This window comes from Thunnus maccoyii, chromosome 14, assembly GCF_910596095.1.
Source record: "Thunnus maccoyii chromosome 14, fThuMac1.1, whole genome shotgun sequence".
NCBI classification, from domain to species: Eukaryota; Metazoa; Chordata; class Actinopteri; order Scombriformes; family Scombridae; genus Thunnus; species Thunnus maccoyii.
Window position 1 is genome coordinate 14348485 of NC_056546.1, and position 24912 is coordinate 14373396.

The following is a 24912-nucleotide window of genomic DNA, read 5'->3' on the forward strand; positions in this document are numbered from 1 at the left end:
ACTTTTTTACACTAAAACATTTCCAGTATAAAAGAAAATGCTGACCATTGATTACTTGTTGAGGCATTGGTGGCATTTCTAAAGGTGGCCCAGATTTTTCTCTGTGTTCTGCAAATGAAAATCGATTACAGGACAACTTACAAAACATAAATAAACCACAGCTATTTCTCTTGAACTGGACTGCATTCTATGGTATGAACTTCAGGTTACAAAGGAAAACATCTATAAGCCAGGGTGACATGTCCAATTTTGCTGCATAACCTATCACACTGAACAATAGGGTAAGAAACAAAAGCCTCTAAATGGGAACACATTTAGGAATATAGGAGCTTTGAGCATGGACTGGGTGTCTGACAAACATAATGTATACTGTATATCTGTAATAGAGTGGCAATATATCCTGAGAAATGCTCCAGCCCAACAACTCTGAAAAAGGCTGACATGAGCAGACAAAGTGAATGAATGTCTTGTCATTTTCACAAAAAAATGAGTAGATTATATATGATTTACTTTTAAATTCCACTCTCTATTTGGTTACGCAAAAAAAAAAGAGTACCTTTATGTAGCCCAACCTGACAGTGAGAAAGAAAGGGCTTGAATTAAAACTTGAGATCAGCAGAACTCGATTTCATGGCTAATTTACTTAGATCACAAGGTGTGCATGGCAACTGCACAATCCTGCTGAGTGCCAATAAAAACTCTGGGCTTTTTTTTAAGTTCATAAATCTGTTGATGAAGCCTCTAGCAGTGACGAAGCCTCCTTACGTGACTCTTTCTTAAATGTCACTGTCATATGTCTCTTTGTTAAAGGCTACATTCACTGTATATGTTTTTGTGGGGTAAATGTCATCCCTCACAGGAGCCACAACATAACAGTGATTTTGTCTACTCCGGGACTCCTTGATCTAGTAAAACAGTTTGAAGACATAGATGCAAGTTGATGACCAAGGTAGTCAAGGAAAGAAGAATTTTTCCGAAGCTTACTGGAATATTTGGTTGTGGGTTTTCCTGCTTGATAACAAAACAAATAGTACAATGTACAACCCCATGGAACAACCTTAGCAACAAAGGCTGCGGGAGGGACGACCATTTGTGGGCATGTGCAAACAATCTGATGTCATCACAAGGAGGAAGCAGAGGTAACATTTATGCTTTGACTTTCAGGGAGCATTTTTACAACCTCAAGTTTAGGACTTTTGACCATGTTTAACATAGACAGCCAACATTATAACAGTATATAAATAACAGTGGATCACAAAAAGGATGATATCTCCCCTTTAAGTAGTAAAGACCTCAGACTACACACATGCATAATGACACTCACACTTGCTTAAAACTGCACAAAGCCCTCTGCAGTCTATACTAGCAGCAATTGATTATTAATGATTCCATTTGCAGTAAACTGTGTGTACATAATCAAGAGGCTTGTGTGGTTTCTTATGTGACTGTGTTAAAGTCTGTATGCAATCACTTGAGGTTTCGGCTGAGTGCTGGCAGGTTGACAGCCTGAGAGCACGAGGACTGCACTGGTTCCAAAATTCCTTTTTTCACCACGGATTGCTCATCCATCAGTTTGAGCCCTGTCCAGCAGTTTTATTCTGAATACATACTATAGAACCAGCAATCACCACAAACAAGAAGCTTTATTTCTAACAATCTGAAGCATTCAGTGATAGAATTGTTAAAAGACAGTTGATTTTTGTGGGTGCTGCTGCTCTGTTTGTCTAAATGTAAAGTATTAGGGCAGCAAAGTTCAGCTATGACAGGAGTCTTCAACTTCATCTGGAGCGACATTGTCAAGCGGTGATGAGTAGGAGGGAACATAATTGGTCGTGAAATTGTCACTGCACCTGCAAGACATTCTAACACTGCTCTGAAAGTGATAACCTTCACGATGAGATGCAAGGTTACTCAGCCATTTGCTCCCTCAGCCTGTCCACTGAATAAATGCACTGTCAAACTTGAGGGAAATATTTGTAAGAGGCCCCTGTTGCGGATGTTATGAAAATGGTGATTGTACTCGCCAACTGGCTTTCGGATGCTAATGGCAGTTTTGGTATATAAATAGCTCTGGGGCATCTGGTGTTATCAGGGATGTCAGGAGAATTCATATGGGAGGTTCACGAGGGGAAGGATTAGACAAGAACAGAGCACATTCTGGGAAAAGGTTTGATTTGGTGTCCTCTCTAATGGATGGCCTCCTCAGAGCAGAGAGTGCTGACTAGGACAAGATGGGGAAGAAGTACAAATTAAATGCACAGAGCAATATGTATGACATCAAATATGATAATATCTGAAGATTTATCTAATACAGTTGTGTATTTTTAGTTGGTAGTAATGCTGGCACAATAGAGTAAATCATATATAAAAGTTAGCCCAGTAATCATCAGCTAAAGCAGTCTCACACATCCCTCTTTGATGCTATGCATTTTGTCATTCAAAAAAAGTTATTAGTGGAAAATGGACAGTGGAAATGTTACTATAAGTGGGTTTGCCTTTTATCTACATTAATACAGCATCAACTGACTACTTTAATTAAGATGATATATGTTTTCCTGTATTCATTCCAGTCCACCACCAGAGAGTTATTAATGTTCAGTTTTTGGTTTAGTGATCTGTGTGCTGACTCAGTTATATGGTAGTTTTTGAGAATTTACATTGCTGTGGTAATATCGTGGTGGACTGTTTTATAATTAAAAGGTGTTTCTGATATTCCATCCACCTCACACCTTTGCAAAAGAAATCTAATTTTAGATACCAAATTTCTGTTTACGACTTAATTCTCATCAAATGCAGTATGGGTGTTGGTGTATCTCAGGTGAGTTAAAAATTCTGGGTTACCTGACCAAAAAAATATGAATTGCACAAAGTGCAACACTGTGATCCAAACACTTACTTACATTTTAGCAAAAGTAATCCCTCTGAGAATAATTGATCATCTGCTATAACTTGCTGTTTGTATGTTTACAACTCCTCTCCTGAAAGAGCGCGGCCTTGAGGTTTAATGTAAAAAAATCCCCCAGCAGTTTAGAGTATATATATCAATATGACTGTACAATCTGTCTCTTTTTTCATTTCATAAAATAAATCTGAAATATTTGGAATATGACCCAAACTCTTTTTGTGTTTTCTTTTTTTTAACTCAATGAGAGTCGAGTGTTGCCTTGAGTCTACACAGACTTACAAAATGTAACACTAGTTATTCCAAGTGAGTCTGTTCCATACGCAGCATGAGCTCTCAGTCCACTGCCAGAGGTAGGATTATGTCTGAAATACATAAGATGCAGTCTGAGGGTAATTTTGTTGGAAATATGGATCATATTTAACTAAATCCATTCTTATTATAATGTGTATTCAGTGCTAATGCTTGAGAGATATCTGAAAATCTGCCCAGTTGTGTGGAATCTGCTGAATCGTGAGTGGGAGCACAGTTTTAAATGTATATATTGTTCCAAATAAAATCTACAATGTCAGCTCTCTGCAAAATAATATATTCACTGAAAAAGTGTGCACATCTTGTGCTGTAAATAACAAAGTAACTGCACAAATTTGATTACTGTGAGGTACCTGTATTATAAAATAAGATTTTTTTTTTTATCATGTTTTTGCCTTTTGTAAAATGACTGAAAGAGACTGCTCAGCTGCATTTCCAATCTGTGCCGCAGGAAGAGAGTTTATCCTCACATATGAAGAAAAAATTCACTTATTTCACTGAACCAAAAAGTCATTTTCTCTATTGAATGTACCACCACTCACTGGTGAGGTAATGGCCCTTGACCGTGTGCATTTACACGCTGCTGTCAGCCAAGACTGTCATATCCCACATGCAGTAGAAACACCATGTGGGGGAAACAAGATGCAGTAGCACTGAAGTCCAAGGCATGTGAGTAGGCTCCTCACGCAAAAGGTTAAGGATTTCTGCAAAGCAGAGCGAAGTGCAGAAGAAATTTTTTTTTTTTCAATTTAATTGACATTAACTTCAAAGCGACAGAGAAGTAATTCCCACTCTTTGCTGGTGTTCATTTTCCCAAGCTAAAACCTTGTCCTCTTCATTAAAAGCCCATCCCTCCTCATCCCCTTGAGCCTGACATGTTCAAACAGTGTTCTCAGCTTCTTGCTAGGCAGGATTAATGAAATATTTGATATAAAATGTCAAAATAAGGGAAAAGCAGCTTGGACTAGGGACCACAGTGATTATGGGCTAAGAGAGAGAAAAATATAATGAGGTACAATGTTTTATTCCCTTGCTTTTCCGTAACTACAGCCTACTCTGTACTGTGGAGTTAAATAGTTGAAATAGATTTTAGTAAGAGGAAACCTTGCATCTTTGGAATGATAATTACTGAAACAGGAAACAAATATTCATTTTTCACATTTCTCACATTTCCATTATTTTTGAGAGATACAATATGGATACCAAGAAATTCTCCATTGGTTGTGGTTTTTGCTCTCAAATATTACCTTAAACAGCACAAAAGTTATATTGCTGTCACTTCTTTAGTTTGTGAATAGAGTAAAGAAGAAGGTGAAATAAGTGCCATTTCATTCCAAACATTCTGTCCTTGCTTGGTGTTAAAAAGCCACAACATAATTTGGATCATTGCCCTCTCTCTCTTACTCTTAACAGCCATTACTGATGTAAGAATGTCACAAAACTTTACCTGATGCATTAACACTGAGACGTGCATAGTGCAAAACACACACACACATTTTTTGTCGGAATGACTGACGGAAATAGATCGAGGTTTTTTTGTTGGTGATTTGCTTGAAACCTGACAATCTTAATTGCGTGCAACCAAACAAAAACTCCACCCCAAAGGATTGATGTACAATCTGTGGGCACAGGTTTCCTCAAGTGGAAAATATACAGTATCAAACATGCATTTACAAGACTGAACTATTTCTCAAAATGACAGTGGCAAGCTTGTGCTGTAGGGTCTGCTCGTTGTAGGGCGACTAATGGAGTATGTTATAGATGAGGCTCTACATTGGTTTTGATCAAGTCAAGCTCTACTTCAGCTGACCTGATTATCAGCAGACGTCAAAACAATGATGCCCCTTCTTGTGATGAATGAGTTTATTACTTTTTTAGGCCACATCAGTCACAAATATACTGTGATCTAAGACTTTTCCACAAAACTGTGAGAAGGCCTTGATTAAAAAAATGCCACAAAACAAAGGTTTTGAAATGGACATTAGAACGTTCTCTAGAGCAATGTGACGGAAAAATCCAAGCCAAAATAAATTTCACGGAGTGAAACTGCTCTAAAATCAATAGTCTATATCCCAAGGACCCTAAGGGGTGACGGTGAATGGGCCTCTAAATGGACTTAGTCACTTGGAATGAGGAGGCTTTATTTATTCCCACCTGAAAGTAAATGAAGTCACTTGCAGCTGAAAGCAACAACAGCGGGCTCATTCTCCATCTATTTCTATGTATTAAATCTCCATCTTGTACACTTAGAATTTTTTGCTCTTAAAGGGCAAAATTCTGTTTCTACCATGAGTCTCATTTCTACACTTGCAGTTATACTGCCAGGTAATACTCAAGTGGATAAGTTCAGTGTCTTCTAAGTTAAGGCTAAAAGTTAATGGCTAAAAGGATGAGGCACCACTTACACAATATAATCTACAATGGGTTGAGTTTGATTATTTGTGTGCACCTAAGTGACAAAAATCATGTGATGTTTTGCTAAGAAGTCCTTCTCTGCATGCAGCTAACAGTTGGATATTGTTTTCATGCAGAGAAATCGACTGAGCCCCTCCAGCCAGATCTTTTGAGACTGTCCTCTCCAGAAAAATACCACATTGGTTGTTTGTTCAAACAGCTTAAAATGATATTTTAATTAGGTGCCAAATCATCTAAAAGTAAGTTTTCATTTTGCCAAGCAAGTCTGCCAGTCATTACACTTAAAGGTCACATATCTAATCTGAATTTTGGTCTAAGCACATGTTCAGTAGCTACTACGTGAATATTCACTCTCTGTTTTAAGTTAAATGTTACAATCACTTAAACACAAAAACATTCTGAAAACGTACTTTTATATCCTTGCTACAGGTTTGATATTCATCTAGTTTGACCTTACTTTTGAATTTTTAACATTTAGCAGGCTAATTGGACATTCTCCACAATGTGGAACTCATGGGGTCATTGTCAGAGCATTTCTACACCTCTCAAATTGTCTACATCTGCCAGACCCGCGGATGTCGCCATGTTAATGTTGCCTCCTACAGGCAAAGAATGTAATAGCTACTGCAGTTTTAATGCTTGCACCACCTGCAGGCAATGAGTGTTACAGCTGCATCTTTCCCCCCTTATTATAGCTTCTGTTTTCTGTTTGGGTTTGTGTTTTTGAGGTTTTACATGTACAGTAGCAGTCATACTACCTGCTAAAATCAAATCAACAGAGAACATCATTATATTAATCTCCAGTGGACATCCAATACTCAGACAGAAATACAACTCAGCTTGTGTCTGTGAAACATATGGGAGCTTTTGAAGATTTTGTAAATGGAAAACCACAGTATGCAATGAAATGAGCCGACATGTTAATCCCTCAGCGAACTGTTTTACCTTGGTCGTCCCTTTGCTCACATCAGTTTGTGGTGCAACTTGTACTCATTTGAATTTGCCTCCTGATGTGGGAGTTGGACTACAGGACAGTGACATACAGAAAGACTTTGTATTTGAAAAACTATGTATGAAACATCATTGTTTCCTCTTGAAATACATTCAATGTGTGCTCTAATTGTTTTCAATATAAGTCATATAAAGTCGACAACCCATTGTATTATTTTGTCATTGCTGAAAAGAGGAATATTGTGCAGGGGCATAACATACTGGCCCAGAGCTAACGATTCAGTCAAGAACAGATATGTTAATGAGAGCTCCCACATTTATATTTAAATATTCACCAACAAAGCCAGACCTTTCTACACCTACAGAGCCATATTTTTTATATTGGCTCCTTTTGGCCTCTGCATCCCAAACTCCCCCCCCCCCCCACCATCTTTCTTGACACTCAGTTGCTCAGTTGAGATGCTTAATTGCTGAGTTATAGTGTTAGTAAAAATCTAGGAGGAACATTTTTGCAAAAAACCTGCTTCCCAGACAAACTTATCTCTCATTACATTTCCCAAAATTCAACTGTCTTTGATGTTTTATGAGCACTGCTCATGCGGACACTAATTAGCAAAATGAATAATGTAATTGATTACTTGCCTCGTGTTTGAAATTAGAAACACTTAGAGACAACTGATCATATCAGCCTGGTTTCTTATGCATCAACTGTTCTTGGCACAGCACAGCAGATAGTGAAACAGATGTTAAAACTGTTAAATATAGTAGATTTAAACATGGTTGTGTTATACAAAAGAATATAAGAATTTGCTTATGCATATGAATGTCCACAGGAGGTTGATGTGTCAGCTTTAGAAGGGAAAGAAAAACAGTGGGTAGTCCAAGGTGAAAGATTTTACAGATTAAGTAGACATAGCCGGGATGAAGCCACATGAATAAATACTTTTTTTTTTTGAGTGAACTGCTTCTAACACTCCACACGTTTCCATGTGTTGGCTTTGGTTTAGCCTGAGAAAAATCCAGCAAAGAGACCTGTGCACATGACTAATCTATGCAGATCAATTCCGGTAAGCAGCATATTGTCAGTTACCTTGCAGGATTCACCTGCCTCATCCACATCACCTTTATCGCTTGTACTTGTATTTCATTGTCACAATTACTTTCACTCAAACAAATATGACATATTATGTGGGGTCCCACTGGGGTCCATTCTTGGATCTCTCCTTTTCAACATTTACATGTTTCCCCCTGCTTTAAATTACTGTAGTTAACTTAGTTGCTGAATATGCAACTTCTCCTTTCACTATCCTCTAACGTTACAAATCCCACAAACTTGCTCATCAAATTCTTGGATGAAATGAAAGACTGACTTCTTACACTTGAATAGAAAGATAATGGGTGCTGAAGCTCAAAGGCAGCTGATCTGTGAATACTTGGAGTAAAGATCATTAAAAAATGAACATATTGGCAATCTTTGCTTTCAGAATATCATATTCATATTAACAGCTTCACTAAGGTCGCCTTTCACCTTTTAAGAAATATCTTTCAAATCAGACACTTTCAATGCAAACAAGACTTGTCATGAGCAGGTTTGACTCTTGCAATGGGCCTCACAGCTAAAGTTACTGATAGACTGCAGCTCATTCAGAGAGCTGCTGCACCAGTTCTAACCACATCACTCTGATCCGCAGAAACCTCCACGGGCTACCCGCTGCTTTCAGAATACAATTTAAGATCCTCCTCTTGGTATAAAAAAGCACTTAATGGCATTGCTCCACAGTATATATCAGACATGCTCTCACTTTATAAATCTAGGAGATCTCTCAGGTCACAAGGCACCAATCCCCTTTGTTTTCTTGCAGCATTTTCAAAGTCAGATGAGATTTAGTATTATACGCCTAAAGAATGGCATATAATGATGATCTTAGAACTGCACTGACAATGTGTTCACTTAAGATTTATCATTTCATGAAGTAATTTACTTGTACCTTAGCATTGTTGTTATATGTATATATTTATATATATATATGGTTGTATGTATATGCATAGAGCTAGACCAATAAATCAGATATATATATTGAAAAAAAAAAGTAAGAAAGTAAAAAATGTAAGGGATCCATGCTACTTTTGTATGAAATGGTGCAATACAGTTGAAATTTAAAAAATTTAAACTAGAACTCAACATGTTTTAAATTGTCAATCTTCTAATCAAATATACCAAATCTATAAATTAGAGATTGCTAACTTGTGTTACTTCCATGGCTGCTGGCTGAGTTATGAGTATGATTCACAATTCAAGATGTTTATTGTCACTCTGGTTATACAAGTACAATCGTTTGAAATACTTTGGCTGGGAGGCTCCATTACAGAAAAACAGTAAATAAATACATATAAAAAGACATATAAAACATAATAAAATATAAAAAGTACTAAAAATACATACACACATACACACACACACACATATATACATATATATATATATATATATATACACACATATATATATAAAGACAGAATCAAGGCACAAAAAGGTTGCATATACAATCAGTACATTACAGTACAGTATGTACTGTGATGTCCTGTTATATACAATTTAAGAACTTCATCAGAATAAATGCTTTGCATTGACCTGCACTGAATGTTTTATATGCAGATCGGGTTTTTGTAAGTAATCTTCTCTGGGGGCAAAGTTATCAAGAGTCTGACTAAAAGATGGGATGGTGGTCAGACCTAACTGCTGTTTATATCTTAGTAACAAATGCAAACACTGCTTCTACAATGCACAGCAACATGCCTGCTCATTTATCATGCTAGATCTTGCTGAATGCAAATAAAGCACCAACTTTATTTAGTCACTTTGACTACATTGCTACATTTGCTTTGCCTTACTAATGAATGTTTTCTGTTCTGACATAACTGTAGATCAAGTTTTCTAAAATGTTAAAATGTTTAAATTATGTTTTATTTAATTTACTGTATGTCTTAACACTCATATTCATTTTATTTAGTAATCAGTTAGTAATAATATATTTTAGTCAAGATAGTTATAGTAATAGTAATAGTAATTTTTCATATTGGCATAAATAAATCTGATCAGTTAGAGATAATATTCTCACTATATATCTCAAAGAAACTATGCTATTTTTCAGAAACAAGAATCAGTCTATGTAGAGAAGTTGGTTAAGAAACAATCATCAGGTCAACAAGACTAGGTCAAAACCTCATACTGTATATGGCTATACCGTGTATGGTCAATGAGCAAAGTTGTGGCCAGTTTGTTACAGAGATAGTCAGTGGCAGTGTCTATAATGTGAATTCCTGGATATTAAATGTTCATCTGAAATTTTCTGAAATGGTTCCAGTAATATTTGTTGTTTAAGTATACTCAGAAAGAGTCAGAAAAAGGTTATAAATACAGTTGCAAGAACAATACTTTCCATATCTTGGGATGTTTGATTTGAAAGAGAACTTATTTTCATTGTAACTGTAATTATTCTAATTATCTGTTAACACCCCCTACTCTCTTTCTATCTGCAGATGTCTCTCGTTTTTCTAAGACTCAATATTGAGTGTTTTGTCAGAGTGATTGTTATTTGGGGTGCTTTAATTGTGCGTGCTCCCTCATGCCACTCAGTGCATGGAGAGCTGTTTTCTCTCCTACTCTCCTCTGTGCTGGACTGTTACAGTGCATAACCATATATTTGATTTTAAAGAGAATGTATAATGAAGCAAATGACACACAGTAATAGTTGATGGTAGAGTTTATAAATTATTCAGTATAATCAAGTTGATTTTATATGTATAGTGCCAAATCACAACAGAAGTTATGTCAATGTCAAGGCATTTTTCATATAGAGCAGGTCTAGACCATACTCTTTAATTTAAAGAGACCCAACATTCTCCCATGAGGAAGCACTCGGCGCCAGCGGCAAGGAAAAACTCCCCTTTAACAGGAAGAAACCTCATGACTCTGAGTAGACAGCCATTTGCCTCAACTGGTTGGGTTCAGAGAGAAAGAGAGAGAGAGCGGGAAGAGAGAGAGCATAGAACAATGCACGTTTGACATAGAAAGTACAGCATAAACAGTTTACAGTATTGTATAATATAATAGCATATTATACAGTTAAACACGGTGAAAGGTATCAGCTATTTTTTATTGGCGCATGTGTATTGAAAGAATACATGATATAATGAAGAAAAAAGCAAAAATGTACTAGCGAGACACATTTAAAACAATTTCGGTAAACAAGGACAAGATTGAAGGTTATGATATTGTAACCAAGCGGCAACCTCCGGGGCTGAGATATGAAGCCAATGCGGAAGTGCCAAAAACCTGCATTCTATCTAATAGCCATCAGGGGGCGACTCCACTGGCTGCAAAAAGAAGTCCGACTGTATGGAAGTCTATGAGAAAATTTCCCTAGTTCTCTCTTGATTTATTACCTCAACAAAACTGTTTCCTAATGAGTTTATGGTCTCAATTGCTAGTTTCAAGTTTTCTTCCATACAGCAAGATGTTCATTTTGTAAATTATGGCCCCATTTAGAGTAAAATAGACAATAAAGCAGCATATGCTTTAGTGTGTGGCTACGTTGTGATTGACAGGTCGCCACCACGGCGACAAAGTTGCTTACGCAACATAACCATTGTGTATGGGCGTAGCAGCTGCTATTTCAGTGTGTTTTCAGTTCACTGAAGTTAATTGTAACATTGTGGTCACCTAAAAAAGTATTGTTCAGCATTTGGTTGTAATAAAAGACCCACCAATGAGTCCTATGATCAGTTTTTCTGATGAGCACATTTTGTTTTAACGGTTTTAGGCCTGTTTTTGGCTAGCGAAAATTAGCATTTGCATTATCACTGTTAATCATGGATTGTAAATGCTCCTTGCTAACCAAGCTAGCAGCTAGTGCTATGATCACAGACTGTATGGTCAGCTCCACCCTCTTGTTCAAATATTGCCACTTCTGACTCCAAAAATCATACATGGCAACGGCCAAATCCAAGATGGCGATAGTCAAATTGCTACACTCGAGGCTTCAAAATGGCAGTTCGCAAACCAATGGGTGATGTCACGGTGACTATGTCCATTTTTTTTTTTTTTTTTTTTACATACATATTTTTTGATATCTTCCAATCACACGTACGCAATTGCCCATTGAAATTCGCATGTATGTAGCTGGCCAATCGGGATGTGCCTACCAATTACATGTGCCTCACACACTATGGGCCTTTTCCAAAGTCCGTTTGCACATTCATATGGAGGGTCCGCCATATTAAGTGCCATCCCAAACCAACTAGCAGGGAGTGGAAGTGGGTTATAAAACCCTCCAACAGCAAGCCTGCATCAATGTTGACTTACTGAGCAAGTGCAACACTTATGGTGTTCGTCATGGAGGCGCTGCATACAAATGTTAAGTTCCATGCAACAACCTGTCCAAACATTTACCAGTAAACTGCTCAAACTAACATAGACATTTAATATTGCCATGCAGATGTTAAAAACTTAGGGATACATTGAATTTAGGATCAAATATACAATTCTCTAGAAAATGGTAGATGTGTTTATTTGATTGTAACGTATTGTATATTTACAAGGACTTTCTCAGGACTACAAGGACTTGTTTACAAGCAGCTTGTAAACAAAAGAATGTAAAAGGAGAAGATGTTTACAAAGAAAAGAAATGCAACCAAAGAGGCTTGGGAGTAATTTTGGTATTATAATATATGTATAAGTAGTATTATATATGATGAAGTCTACCTATATGTTTGAAATTAGTGTAATTTTTTATTTAAACAAAACAGGTTTGGACAGGAACTTCTGTAAGTTGTTTAATTTATTTCCAATGGAACATTAATACATTTTTAAAAAGTTTGACAGTGCCTTTGTGTATCCTTCATATCTCCAGAGACAACGATGTTCTCAACCTCTGGTTGTTATATCCCAGTTAGTGGCATAAGCTAAATATACTTCTGACAACAAATATATAAAGGAAAAGGTAAACACGTTTATTGTTTCAGGGGGAAAACATTCATTGTGCACAAATGTCATTACCACAGATAAATTATATTAATGCACAACAGGCTTTTAGTAATACTTGCAGTGAATTGCCATTTACATGTTGAAATTTAGTAAAAGACAATATAACCCAGGATACTGATTCGGTTTACGGTGGTTTGTTTGGCAACGTCGGTGCGCAGGACACACTCTGAGTGCAGCAGGATTGACAGGCACGTGTAATACAGAGTATGACGCCTGCCATATCAAATTTGCCAGTATGTCCATCTCGTAGTGATCACTGAGGTGAACACCATCCTGACACCACAGCTGCCTGTATTAAAAACAAAAGTTGTGTAAGTATATGTAAGAAATATTAATTACAGTACAGATGAACATAGACAACATGACAAAATTTGGTTTGCTCTGAATTGCAACATATTTTGCATACCTATCACATAATGGAAGAAAGCTTCTGATGAAAAGCAGCAGACATTGAGGAGGAATGTCTCCATAACGAATAGGAAAATCCAACAAAAAAGGGTATAAAGAAAAAAACAGTGTTACATCACATTAAACAGAAGTTTGTGTACTCTTAGAATGTAGGGGTGTAAACATTTATCACACATTGGATTAGAAAGCCTACCTGGGGCCAGCGATACAAAGCAGCTTGTAGAAGAGATTTAAAATCTTTTGCGGCCATCTCAATGGTGCAGCTGGACGTCAAGTTGTTGCTTGGAGCAAGTAGGCAAACTACATCAGGAGTGAGAGGAGGGTCATCAACGTGGTATATTTCCTTTCACAAAGCATCAGCATCTCCTCCAGGTGTAGACATGAAACCCAAGCTGAACCGGCCCTCTGGCATGGCAACATAGCCATCCACAAAGGATCTCAAATGCGAGTCACCGGTGACAAGGACAAACTGGAATAGAAGATGTTGTTCATCAATGCCTGAAAGAAAATCAAAACACTTTTGTGTTTTTCAAACTAACACACTGAACAAATACATAATCAGAGCATCTTTACAAAAGTGTCAGAGCACAGTATAGTCTAACCTCTTTTTTGTTGGATCACATTTTGTCTGGGTCAACAGTCTTTTGCACATAACCACTGAGCTCAGACAAAGGCCACTGCAAGACCTTTTGGCACAATCCATACCCTGCCATGGCTGTAAAAAACAAAAAGGGACATTAAACACATGGCAGCTACTAACCATTGGCTTAGATACTGCAGCACTTATTAAACTACAGTGCTCTGTTTCTATTAGACTGTATCCGCCTATTGAAGATCAACATATGCAGCTGTAGCTGTTGTAAGAGAGATGTAAATACTGAGCAATCATAAGTCAAGCTACTGACTGATAAACTTCTAAAATTGTGTTATACCGAAATTACTGGGACTTTGGGAGCAAAATGCGACTACATTGTTCATACAAGCTAAAACACAGTCGTTGTGTAACGTTAATTTCAATTTCTGGTAAATGTGTAACATACTAGCTTAATGAAGCATTTCACTTACCTTGGAGAGATAGACAAAATGGTCAATGAATTCAGAAGTCTTTTGTCTTCAGCATTATATCCAAGAGCAGCAAAATATTAAATTTTGTTTAATTTGGAATGAGCTGCAGCCACAAGAGGCGCCAATTCATGTTGAAAGAGCAACGGCCAAAGGGGAAACTTCAACAATCAGCTGGAGGCACCAATGGTGTAAGATCTTCACTTAGTCAGCCAGTGAGTCAGTCAGTAACGGACAGACATTCAGGGTTACAGGGCTGACTCCTCAGTTACTGTTGACAGCTAGAGCTTTATGGTTACAAGTGTGTGATTATTTTAAGCAAACTTTACATGTGGTATGGAGAGAAAAATATCCAACAGCTTTAGGTTGTCTATGACTTAAAGCATAATGAGTGAAATGTCACCCTAGCATCATATATCCTGCTCCCACAACCTATGATTGCCTAAGAGCTCCATAGCATTGTGTGCATCGTACTATTTTTAAGCTTGAAATATTCACAGAGAGCTGTGTATGTGTGTATCACTGTGATTGAGTGTGTGTTCATGAGAGAGAGAGAACGAGACAGCTTGAGAATTTGGAGATGTTTTAATGGGGAGGTGGGGGCGTGGATCTCATGCGCTTCAATATTCATCCCTCCGAGAATAAAATCCGTCACGGGCCTTAGCAGGTTGCCTTGGGTCTTGATGTTTTTAATTTCTGTGATATTGCCAACAGTGTAACCTAGATGTTAGGAATTGTTTGGAAATTCTGAATGTAAGATTTCAACTCAAGCATCATTATACTGATGGTGCTTCTGGCAAGGCTGTTTAAGTGCAGAGCTCCAACAGCAGTGCATGTTGTTGCTCGTGCTGGGCTTGCCAGACTGTGAATCTATTGAGAACATCCTTGAGTTTACAAGTATCCAAAGTTTCAAACTGAATGACCAGTCAAACATTGCAGCACAGAAGACAACTAAACCAGGTCTAGCAATGTGCAGTGCCGTCTGCCAGTGTCTTTTTTTGTCATATTGCAACTGGGGGAGAATGCCAAAGTGGCTTTAACTTAAAGCTGCTCTAATGAATAGTTTTCTGTTAACAATGGGTCAAATGACCACATGTAATGTGAAAGGGATCGGCTGTAGTGACAAACCCGCAGATCACCTGACTCTGCAGTTTCCCTCAGCTCTACAGAGAATTTTTTACTGTTACTCTTTGTTTTAGTTTTACACCCAGGTTTTTACCGTTTTGATTTACTTTCACCTCTCCCATCGAATTTGTATTCAGCTGCAGCAGACAGGTGTTTTCAGCAAAAAAGCTAAGCACCTAGCAGCAGACAAAGTTAACAACTAGTTGGTGAACACAGTGGAACATTTAGCAGCTAAGGAGCCAGATATTTCCCTCAGTAGCTGGGAAAGACCAAAACACAGCTAAAAGGAAAGCAAATGTACTTTCTTTGCCAGTTGGCAAGAAACACAATTTAAAATGAATGCTAATGTTGCGCTGTGTCTGTTGAATGTGTAAATAAGCAACTGTTTGCTAACACATTAAACATATCAATGTTATAAGGTAAAAGCTGTGCCTTTTACAGTTACATAACAAACATGATGTAATGCAGTTTTGGATCATTCTAGCAAGATTTTTTTTTTTTAAACTTTAAATTTTTCTGTTACAGCAAAATCCATGAAGTATTTAAGACACACTCTCATTTTTATAGCACCAAACAGTGCTTCCAAATACCTTTTCTCACAGCTAACTGCAGATGTTTTGAAACTCAATACACAGTTGAGATTTAAAACAAATCATCAATTTAAGACATCTCTTTGGGTTCTGATAACTTCTGATGGGTTTTTGTCATTATTTTTGACATTTTATAGACTCATTAATTAAGTGATTAAAAAAAAATCAATAACAAAAAAATATGTGTGATGTACTGTGATTAAATAAGGACTTAAACCTTTATGGAAAAAATGTGTTCTATATTTAAGTCATCATTAATAAGTTGTTTGTGTAATATCATTCACAATATCCAAATATTTCAATAATTAAACTGCACATAAGAAACAAGGTCACAGAAGGTCCATTCAGTCATTTCACATAGTAAAGTTAAAGTACATATATCATTGCCTGGCACCGCAGCCACAGATAAATACTCTTACTGAAGTGTGAAATTAGAACATGGCCACAATGTTATCTGTTCACACCTACAAATGGTGCAGTCAGTGTTTAGTCAAGCTGTTATCATAGTATGGTAATTCATATAATTCCTCTCTATTTGCTTTTTGTACAGCAGTATTTATTTGGAGCTGGGGCAAATATTAATTTATGCTAATAGAATTTCAATCAGTAAACATACGGACACTTGCAACTTTCCTCACAAATTATAGATGCAAATAATCTGCATATCAGTTTTTCCCCCCAAACTGGAGCTGTCGGTGGTTCCTTGGGCAAAAATTAAAAATGATAAATTCCTTCCAAGTGCAGCTACTACAGGGAGATGACGCTTAACATTAACTTACTAATGTATCGGTTGGATCCTGCTCATTAGAAAGACTTCATTTGAAAGGCAAGTAAACAACAAACAGCCTTCAGCCTTTAACTAATTATTGATTCAAAGGGCAAAGGCCCAAATATCAACAGCATGACAACTGCTCAATTTTAGCTTTTGCAGCTGGTGTAATGGGCATGCTGGCATTGTAGTTTGCCACCACTATTATTAAAGTAAAAAATCAAATAAAGAAAACACTGTTATGCAGACTCTTTTATTACTACAAACACACTTCTGATGAGAGTTTCACATGGGAGAAATGTTACACATAGCTTCAGTCAGGGGCAGATTCAGTGATTTGGGGGCCTCATGCATGGGTTGTCACCTTATTTTCACCCTTTCTCTAACTGAGAATGTTGGTATTAGCAGTGGTAGATAAAGTACTCAAAATCTTTACTTTAAAACTATTCATACCACACAGCAAAAAGATTTATTGATCATATATTATGTGTAAAATCTGAATTTGCAAAGTAGGAACAAGCTGTCAGATAAATGTAGTAGAACAATATTTTCCTCTGAAATAAAAGGGACTGAATCCCTCCTAGTATACAGTTGCATAACATGATAATATTCATGTTATTAATATTCATGTAAAGTACAAGTAACTGTAATAAAGCATAATACTTTCACCACTCATATTATAGAGGTTGGTGATTGCCATGGACACAATCATTTACCTTGGTTTTCCTCTGCTTACCTGACATGAACTGCTTACTGAATCAGACAGTGGAAAGTAACTAAAATCATTTTCTCAAGAGAAGTACTTGTACCTTACTGACTATTTTCATTTTATGTTACTTTGTATGTTAATTTATATTATTGGGCCACCACATTTGCAAATTAAGATTTTATACAAAACTGATAAAATATGATGCATCATCATAGATTAAACTAACCCACAGTAATGTACATATGATAGTTATGTTAAAATTCACATTAAAATTACTCTTACATGTAAATATGTCTGTAATCATAATACAAGTAACATGTAACATAATATAACACATGTAAAACTCTGAATGCATGACTTGTAATGGAGTGTTTCCATATACATGTAGCAGGATTGCTACTTTAAGGATCTGATCATCTTCTATGGAAGGAAAAACTTGACGACTCGCTAGTTGTTTCAGGTGGAGCAACAGAAAAGAAGTTTACTTTTGAGGAGTTTTACAATTACTTTGCATAACTTCCTTGTTTTTTCTTAAATAATGCTCAACACTGGAGTTTCAGCATCCTTAGCAACAAGTATGTGGTCACAGACCACAGTGGTGGCCACTGACTGAACAGTACATTAATCTGTAGTGTGCAGGACTGTTGGCACATTGAAATTGACAACAGAAGTGCTTCTAAGCCCTTTTGTAAGTTACTGCAAAGTATATATGATTAAGAATACTAACATAATTTTATATCTTTTATATCTTAACAGATTTTTTGGGGGCAGGCAGTTGCCTACCTTGCCTAATAGTGAAATCTGCCCCCGCATAGCTTACACGCTTGCACACCTGGGAACAAATCAACACAGCTCTTCATATTAAATCCATTTCAACACTCATGTCTCTTCAGAAAGATCTCTGATTCCAGTAAAAAGTCCAACATTCCCAACCATACTTGTCTAACATTTTAACCCTCTGTACTTCTACTAGACACTGCTGCCCACATTCAGAAGAGGGTGAACCACAGGAGGTGAGGAACAAAGTGCCCTGCAGCATTCTGTTACCGACTACTTAAGGTCTGTCTGTAACCAAATCTCAAAGAATGGGATCCCAGATGTAATAGTATTACTGCATTAATCTATTACCAAGTACAAACACTTCTTATGTGTGAGAAAGGGAGAAGAACAAGAGAGGACATAACTAGACATTATGTTTGAGAGTGACAAGAAAAAGGAGATAAAGGAGAGTGAATGCACAAGAGAAGGCGAGAGGAGAATAAATCTAATGTGTGCATGTGCACAGCTTTTCATATTCATATCAAGTTCTCTTTCCATTAATGTTGAGACTACTGGTGTTGCCACACTGAGATAACTTATATGCAATCATCTTCTCCCTTCATGCTTCAGTGGAGACCTGGACACAGATTTCTGCTACAGCTGCTGGCCACTACAGTTAGCCAAGCTTTACTATGACCTAATGCAGCACCTTATACAAGCCTCTATAAATTTACAACACCTCGAGAATAAACTGATTAAATGTTTGATTCTTGATCTGTAGGTCACTGCTGCCATGTATCCATCCAAAATGAAAAATAAAATGTCTTCGAAAATCTGAATCTTGCTGTCTGTTTTGACATTTTTAGTCATTTTGATATATTTTTTTTATCATAGAATGACTATAATCAGTTAACTAGTCTATATTGTTACAATGGTGCAGACAAAACTCCAGAATTCATGGCCACTGAGTCTCGAAACATAGCCAAACATGTATACGAATATATCACAATAAGACTTAATAGTCTTCAATAATGAATAAATTTGTCCATCCAAATGTAATCTTTCCAATAAAAGTAATACATGATTTGATATGTAAAAGCACAATCTGATTTACTCTACATAAGTCTTTAAAGCAGCCATAATCAATATTTTTAACAATGTATCAAATGGCTGTGTATAATGTTGGAGGCGACTGCAGTGATAAACCTGCAGAGAATTATCACCCATTTCTGCAACTCCCCTCAGCTTTACAGAGCTTGGCTCGGCTGCAACTTTACTGTTTTGGTTCACTCTCACTGCTCTCATAGAGTCGTTTTTTGGCCACAACAGGCAGCTGTTTTCAGAGAAAAAGCTCTAAAAACCTACTGTACATTACCTGCTCAGCACCAAATAGCAAACAGCCAGTTAGCAACTAACTGGCGAACATAGTGGAGCATTTAGCAGCTAAAGAGCCAGATATTTCCTTCAGGAGTTGGTAGAGATCAAAAACAGAACAACAGTGAATATTGGACATCAGGTGGGCAGAAACATGACTCCAAATGAATGACGGTGTTGCTCTGTTACTGCTGGTGTGCAAATAAGCAACAAGCATTTAACTCAGGTTTTAATTAAATTTTAAATTGTAAGATGTAAATTAAAAGTGGCTTTTACAGCAGGAGGCACTTTGTAAGGTACATACCTAAAAAGTGGGAAAAAATAATCAATGCCGAGCTTAGAGTGCAATCCTCCTACTGCAGCCACATGTCAACTTTTGCACTTCAGTGTGTCAACTTCCATTGCACTCTTCAAAAGTTACCCGTATTTTTCGACTCTGCAGATGAATTTCGTTGTTACTCCCCGGTGGTTGCTCTTTTCTGCTCTTTCCTTTTCTTTTTCTAAAAAAGATCAGTTCTACCTGACACAGAGCACAGGCAGCCATTAGTGCTTGCTACTTTTTTGTGCATGACTCCTCTCTGTTACTTGTTTATTTCCCAAAGCAATGGAGAATCTGTCTCTCTCACAGGCCCTAGACAGAATACTGCAGAGCATTGCAATTTCATGCACTCACGACAAATAAATCTTTCTGCTTGGCTGGCCATGAATCTTCTAGAGGCTCAGTGGCCACACAGTGTGGCACTGTTGCACCTGACATTACAGAAGCTACACCCTTTGAAACTTGGGATGCACCTGTGTCGCTTTATCTGCCATCCAAGGTACAATTAGACAAAATGTAGGAGCCACATGGGGCCCCGAACAACTCAGGTGTTCTTTTGTTAAATATGTCTGCAATTGCAATTCTACTTTCAGTACATCTGGATTTGATCAAGTAAGACTGATGATCTGATCTGATTATCAAACAAAAACAAACTGAACAAATGTTTGGGCTCTTTGTAAAGTGTATCTCATGAAATACAAACCAAACCATCATTAAAATATCAGATGTTATACCTTTGCATATTTTTCCATCTCCATGCAACTCTCACACAGTATTTGCACACATGCAAACTATCAGCCTTTACTGTTTAGGATAAATCTTTAACCATCAATAAATGAACCTTTAGTTTCTTTCCAAGCTGGCTTTCAACCCTCTTCCATACCCCTCAATCATCAGATGCTATCCCACTGAGTGAGCCATGACAATGGGCTGCCTATGGAGCAGGACACGGGCAGAATATCAATGGAGTCTGGCTGGCCTAAGCCACGCTACTCTTCATCTCTCATTTCCCAAATGTGAGCCTCTGGGAAGAACTGGCCCAACCCTAGACTGATGAAGACATCATGCAGCAGTGCTTTTTAAGTATTCTCTGCACATTTTTAGGGCACTACCTGAACCTGTAGCTGCTGGTAAGTGTAGTTCTCATATAGTAAAAGAACATCAGAGAGAAGAGAAGAGAATTTATGCACATCATTCGAGAACAGGAACATATGAGAAGCCATGGTTAAGCAGCATTATGCTGGGATACTGTATCAATATTCAGTATTCAGTCTCACTAATAGATGAATACCTGTCAATCTCCTACAACCTGCCATCACACAAATACTCAAATACAAATGGTTCTGAGCACTGCGTGTGCTATAGTCCTCTGCAAACTGCAGTGAACTAAGCAGTGTCCCTCAGAATGCAAAACCAGATTGTTACAGAGAATATTCCTTTATTCATGCCACTCAATTCTACACTAAACAAATTACAATGGCTTTTGTGCTTATAAACTCGGCATTCAGTAGTTTCATATTGTGTAGATGGTCTGCAAACAAAGGCATATGAGACAGGGGATGACTATGGTGTGCAATAAAGTGAACTTTCTAGTGCACTCAGTTGTTAGGTCAGGAGTGAATGCATGTGCACTCTTACTCCATCAACTCAAAGCTTTTTTATGTATTTTCCAAGGATTTACTGCTTTTTTGGGGGGGCGGGGGAGGGGGTTTAATTGTGAATTCTTTAAAGCTGACTCAGAGACAATCTTCTGTATGAAAGGTCTTTACAGTATGTTCTACAAGGTTTTATTAATTTTGTTGATCCCAACAATAACAGTCTGTCCTATCAGATGCAACTCCATGTCATATATTTTATGATATTAAAAATGTCTCCTTTAGCTTCTGGCGTGGGGTTAGAGCTAAAAATGATGGCACTGTCATAGACGATCCAAATCACATGTGATTCTTAAATAGTGGCACTCCGAGGGAAGATAATCATTTTTGTTACCCTGATCAGAGTAGGTCGAGGCATTTTACACTTGATTTAATCGTGTTACCAAAACGACTACAACACCAATCCCTTAAGTATTGATCGTCCGTCTCTGACTTGGTGCACATTCTGCAAATTGCATTTAGCCTTCATGCGTATGGAGCGCTGGATCTTCATAACGCTTGAGTAGGCTGACGCATGGTGCCTGGATGAAGCCGTACAACGTGCGACATGATAGTTAAAAGATAACCCTCCACCAGCACTATGCCTATCAAATATGTGTCGTGTGTCGATATTATTCAAAAGAATTAAGATGACACCTGCGCGTAACAGGCTCAAATAAAGGATGTTATTTTTTAAATGCCAACTGCGATGTGTTCAGAGTGGGTACATTCATTTTAAAACAACTTCACATAATGTAATGAGTCCCACCATCCTTAAGAAAACTCAGCAGCGACAACAATTATTTTCTTACCTTACGGGCGCACCCGCTGTATTCCAAGTGCACCAAAGGTCATTGCGCAAATATTCAGAGGACAAGATGTAGGAGTGATGAGAAGTAGGTTAGACTGCACAATACCTAATCCTGTTCTTAGTGTCCTTCAGACGTCGTCAACCCTATAATCTTCAAAGCGAGAGGGGTCGGAGCCTCCCGGGCGCTCAGAGACTCCTGGTCATAATCTCACCACTGCCAGTTTATGCGTGTGGCTCACTTTCTCCTGCGCAGCCGGTAAAGTTGTCCGTGTTTATTTCAGTCCTGCAGGCGACCCTGAAACAAATATACGTTTTCCAGCGGGAAAGTAGGAGAGGTCAGCACGGTCTTCAGCAAAGAAGCCCGTTTACCATTCCTGACAGGTGGCAAGTCTAACCACCCGCTAAAAAGATTCACACATCACCTAGCGGGGATGTGGAAACGGCCGAAGCCATAAAGCGATTCTACGGGTAGATTAACCCATGGGTTGAGTTGGTTTCCCCCCCTCTACTTCCTCTTTTCTTGCGCTCTGGCGCCACCCAAAGTTGTGTTGGGGTGTTTTATCCACACACGTAATCTCAAATGACTGTGTGTCCTCCCTCTCTGTAAACAGATTTAGATGAAGTGCCATAATTTGACAAGATTTTGATTTATAGACACACTCTCAGAGAATACTTTTGTTGACTTATATCATTTGCTGCAGAATTTGACATCTGATTTAATTCTAATGTTGAGATTCTATTCCGAGCATGAAATGAATTAAATTATCAGTGAAATGGGACTAATCCAAATCTTTCTGGAGCCCCACTGAGCGCCCTCATTATACAGCTGATGATGTTGTGAATTTATTGACCAAATGAAAAATACCACAAATCATCTCAGACTGTGTGTCATGGCAACAGACAGCTCTTAATATTGCTTGTATCATTTTTCCTGTTGTCAGTTCACCTGTCACCCATTCACCCTGTCACTCTAGAGCCTGCTGTCCTTCCCTACTCCACAGTTGTCCTCAGTGTTTCCTGCCTTTAGCCATCACCTGACTCTCACCTGTTTCCAATTACACAATCAGCCTCCCAGCATGTACCGTTTATACCACTTTTCCCCCAAACCAGATCATCTCTTGTGCATTACTGGCTGTTATGACTATTACCTGTCCTTTTTTGCCTTTTTGGACAGATCACCTGTTGACGAATCCTGTTTTAAATATGCAGTAAACAATAATATTAACCTCTGAATTATGCATTTAATCTTAATGTTCTAGACAACCTGGACCCTCTTCAAGAGCTAAAAAAAATCCATACTTTTATCACCTTGATACTTCATGACTTTTCCTACATTTATGAGAGTTGCTTATAAACCTGAAATCATGAAATGTTTAAGAAGTTGATGAATTACTTTTGTTTCAGGTCTCAGCTTTCAAAAAAGTTAATTACAATGGATTTTTATATGCTTTATACAAATTCTTAAGTCTGTTTGGGTTTATGTCCTCTGAGCTTTATAACGTAACATATAACATATAACATATTACAATTTATACCCCCCTAAGAACATTATGACATAACGGCTGAGTTCATGTTTGACTAAGAAGGAACTACTGTATGTTTTTAGTGTGCAGCATTTCAAGTTTTCAAATCTGCATAATATCCATCTACCAGGCGGGATTGGAAAGAAGGGTTGTGATTTGTTTCTGTCATTACTGCAAATCTGGCTAAGCAGAGTGAAAACATCCTCAGTGTTAAGTGAATCAGAGTTGAGTGCTGAATCTGCACATGGGATTGTTTAGTATAAAGTGCCTACATGTAAAGTCTTTCCTGGTCTTATTCCACACTGATCCCGTGTAAACTCTGATCTGCACATTGCAAACTTCCAACCGGCTGTATGCAAATGCATCAGCATTTTTGACAGTTTCTCTTCTCAACTCTGTCATTTCTTACTGGGAAAGAGAAGATTAGACCTGAACCCAAAATGAAATCCAATTTTAATCAATTTTGTGTAAATAAGACAGGAGGAAAAACACCGATAATTCAAGAATAACTAATTTATATGAAAAAAAGTCTTGATTTATGTTAAAATGATTTTAATGATTTTGTGGAATTATTTGAGGGTCATTTAAGTATTATGAGGCCATAAGCACTGACCCTGTTGCTATTTGTGTCATGTGCACCCATATAATTCAAGTGTAGAGAGGGGCTCAGGTCAAATGGTTTCTCCACATTTCATCAGAATAATCACACCTATCTTGTCATAAATATGTATGCAATCAATACTGTTAGGAGGCTTGGCGTTGTTGCCATGCACATATAAACAACCTTTTTATCCCAAAGTATCTTCAGGATGTCAGGAACATCAGGGTATGTGTGGGTAATGTATGGATTCACAGATTAAGTTTACAGGGTTTACTTACTTTTCTTTTTAATGCAGGGCTCTTCTATTCCCTTAATGCATTGTGGACCAAGTAGAAACACAAGTCACAGGCTATGGCTAAGTCATCTTCTGAATATTTATTTGCAGGAAAACAACAATAAATTAAATCAATTTCACTAGTTCAATAAGTAAATTAACTGTTAAATTAGTTGCAAAATGTCTCTCAATTTAAGATAAACCGCACAAATTCAAATAAACCAATCAATTCCCTGCACAGCATGCTGCACACCAAATTTGAATCACATAAAACCTCCATTAATAACCTCTGAAAATACAATTACCAACTGAAATTCCAATGCTTTAT

The 24912-nt window shown here is 37.5% G+C and overlaps 1 protein-coding gene across 2 annotated transcripts in view; it reads right to left on the reverse strand.

Annotated features, from left to right (window-relative positions):
- Positions 1-22670, reverse strand: part of LOC121911392 (protocadherin-15-like) — a 236575-nt gene extending 213905 nt beyond the window's left edge. For both annotated transcript variants that reach the window (XM_042432807.1, XM_042432808.1), the window contains exon 1: positions 22188-22670. The gene's annotated coding sequence lies outside the window, so the exon portion shown is untranslated. The remainder of the gene's footprint in view (positions 1-22187) is intronic.
- Positions 22671-24912: the final 2242 nt, after the last annotated feature.